Below are 3,600 nucleotides of genomic sequence, written 5' to 3'. Positions count from 1 at the left end.
GAATTGCCAAAAGAAAACAGGAAGCAGTGTGTATTATGGGTGCAGACTGAAGATCTTGGAGACAGCCCTGACTCCCAGGTCTGAGCCTGAAAGGTCTGATTGGAGCACATCCAGGGATGAAGGTTGTGTGCAGATAGAACTAGGTGATGTGATTCCAAAGAAGAACCTGGTTTCTGTGACCAGACGGAAAGGAGTGGTAAATGCAGATGATGGAGGCTGACTTCAGATCTCCTTCTCTCAGCACAGTTACTGTCTGTTACAAACTTCTACAGCATGTACCTCAGTCCTGGCTCAGGTTTTGAGAGTCCTGGCACTCACTATAAAAAAAAAGAAGAAGCACTAACATCTCAGTTTGCACTGAGCTGAGCTCAGTGTTCAACACTGCTGAAACGTTTGTAAAGAGCCAAGGTCTGTTCATGTACAAGTTGAGGAAACTTGTCAGACTAAATTTAGAGCATCATGGGAGCACTGTGGTCAGCGAGGAAGCTCATGAGTCACACAGATACACCCCCCCACCCACACACACTGAGCTCTGAGCTGTATTATATTAAGACTGTGAAAACACTGTATAAAAAGGCAGACTCAGAATAGTCAGACCAGTAATCACCATGTGAACCAGCAAACAGAAAACAAGTCACAAGGAATTATGGAAATGCAGAGTCCAGGAGATCCTCACCTCTGCTGCTCAGATGATGCTCTGGACAGAATGAAACCTCCATGGTTCGCACTGACACAAGCGGGACCTCAGTTAACACACCACTGTTCAAACAATGAGGGGCCAAACTCTCAGCTGCTCATTCAGTTCATGTCAAGTCTAAAGAGCTGAGAACAGCTCTGACATCTGAAACTCAACCTTTATACTTGCATGAAGTTAAGGTGAAGGGATCGGTTGATTCCATTGAACAGCTGTATGATGTTTTACAGCATGCTGCCATGATTAACTCATTTACGCTGCTTAAAAGCACAGACTTGTTTTTTGGAAAGTCATGTAAAAGCTTTAGAAGCTTGGTGAAAATGCTGTGAACTGAGAACGGGGCCCTGCTGTTCAATAGAAGATTACTGGCTCCTCACACTACCTGTTATTTATCCATTAATTCATTGAAGGTAGGAGGCAGGTCAGCGTAGAAAGAGACAAACAGTACCGGTTACAGTGACCTGGGCTGAGGCCTCACACCCCCACCACACCTGCAGACAGCTGGGCTGTGTGCACGTCCCAGGCCTTAAGGCTCAGAGTACACACATGCAAGTGGCCCAGATCTGATCTGAGAGCATCTGGTGTGGTTTGTTCACACTTCTGTGGAAAAGGCTCCAGGAGGGAAACTTCATGTGGGATGTGGGCGCAGCCTCAGTCAGCCTTGTGGAGACAGAGGGTCTTTGTCCCCAGACAGGGGGTGAGTCCCCATACGCACCCTCAGCCAGTGGTAGCTCATTATTCAATCTCTCTCCATCTGTCCATTGGTGCCAATGTTGCTGCTGTAACTCCGCTGCTTGTTGCATCAGCAGGTTTTGAAACTTCCTCTGGAGAGCGTGGAGGCGGCGAGCAGATCGAGAAGTGCCAGAAACACACACACCGGCCAGCTTGACTCACTGGATGGATGAGGGAGCAGCTCTGCAGCGAGCTGTGTGCTGGGAAGCAAAGGAGGTGGTTGGAGCCAAGGGTTGAGCAACAGCGGTCGGCCGGCACGACCACCACCCCTCACCCAGTTGGTCTGCACTTTGATTGGCTGAGGCTGTGGGGTCAAGGTGGCCGAGCGGCAGGCAGCCCCCTCTGAGCAGAGACTCTGACTAATGCATAGTGCTAGGCTCCAGGGTCGAAGCCTACTATGTTGGGCAATACATGGAGCATGGCATCAACAGGGACACTACTACTGCTGCTGGGGCCACCAGTACAGCAGCACTACTGTACTCAGCACTGCAGTACTACTGTACACAGAGCAATACTGCTGCACAAACTGCAGTACTACTGTAAATACAGCAGAGCCCACTGGGCAGAACAAGATGTCCTTAGCAGACATAACCAGTTAAACTGGGAACAGGACTCCAGCTCTGAAAACATGTGAGTTACTTGTGATTGGTCCAAACCTCCTGGTTTTCACTGTGTTATGCTGATCCAAGCCCTACCCATCCTCTGCTGCCAACAGGTTAAAACAAACACACCTGGGCCAACATCTAGAGCCTGTCTGGGAGAGTCAGCAAGCTGCTACTTCTAATCAGCTGACCTAACCCCCCTCAGCTGATCTTCCTCTGCAGGTTAACTGGCTGCACACTGAGGAACAAACAGAGCATCGTCGTCCAGCTTCAGGTTGGCCTCATAGAGTGACAACGGCCTGTGGCATAACCCCGCACATCAACACCTCCGATACGAGAGGCCCCATACCATGGCTCACCGACAGCAGAACGGATCTGTCAGCTGAGAGGAGGCTGCGGGTTTCTCCTCCACAGGACACAATCTTACTTAACATACATGGCAGGGATCTGTCAGCTGAATATCTTACACTTCTGCTGTACCACAGAAAATACTCCTACCAGGTACTCTGGATGACCAGATGTGAATGTATGCAAAGGAACTGGCTGTACAAACAAAAACATCAGTGTTTATTTAAGCAGTACACACACAGCTTCATGAACACTGATGAATCTCACGTGCTATGTTATCTGTTAGTACATTTACACACAGAAACACGTCCACAGTCCTGTCACAGTCCTACAAGTCCTCATGTGTAGAGTTACTGTTTGGACAAAGCAGCAAACAGGGAAGAGAAAAACAAGAAAAACAACAGTGGGGTTCAGATACTGCAGCTTTAAAAAAGACCTGGATGTTGGGAGAGTTTCCCATCATGCACCAGACCCACGGACACAGGCTCTTTTTTCTTGCCTTCATACTGGTGTTACTGAGTTGTCCTCAACAACATCCACAGTCCGTCAGTGCCGTTCACACTACAGGTGATGTGCTTGTGGGCTCCCTGCCGTCCCGACTCATGTCTCACAGGTCATGAAGCTCCAAAAGACCAAATGTGAGCTGGTTCTGCTTCACATGTAGTTACAGGATTCTGGAGGATTTGGCTCAGAATCAGCTCCAGTTGGCAGCACTGGGACCAGTGTTGGCCCAGTATTTGGTTTCAGGAGACATTAAGGATATTCTAGTCATCACTGAGGTGCTTGAACACCACCTTTGAGTTTGGTCCAGTGTTTCATCATGTGTGGTGCTGTGTATTGTGCAGAACCCTGAGCTACCTCTGGTCTGTTTACAGCCATTACACTGATGTCTGAACATGATTGTGTAATGATTTATTTGCATTAAAATGTGCACCATTGTACATTAAAAACAGCCAAGCACACCTGTGTGAGCCTCTTGTAGTTTGCGCCGGTTTGTTTTATCAGTCATCGTCCTGATGATGGACAGATTTACAGACCGCACTGAGCCATAAAAACCTGCTGTCTGTCACTCACTGTTGTTTTCAAGCTGCAGCCAGAGCATTCCTGGCCTTGGACCAGCTGCAGGTTTGCACTCATCGCAACTGAGCTCCGACGTAGTTTCTGTGGGCTGTATTTTTTGTTTTTGGCTCAGATTGGCCAGCTCTGGTTACAGGCACAGAGGCA

The sequence above is a fragment of the Monopterus albus genome, unplaced genomic scaffold (assembly GCF_001952655.1).
Source record: "Monopterus albus unplaced genomic scaffold, M_albus_1.0 scaffold57.1, whole genome shotgun sequence".
Classification (NCBI taxonomy): Eukaryota; Metazoa; Chordata; class Actinopteri; order Synbranchiformes; family Synbranchidae; genus Monopterus; species Monopterus albus.
Note: the sequence above shows the minus strand (reverse complement) of the source record.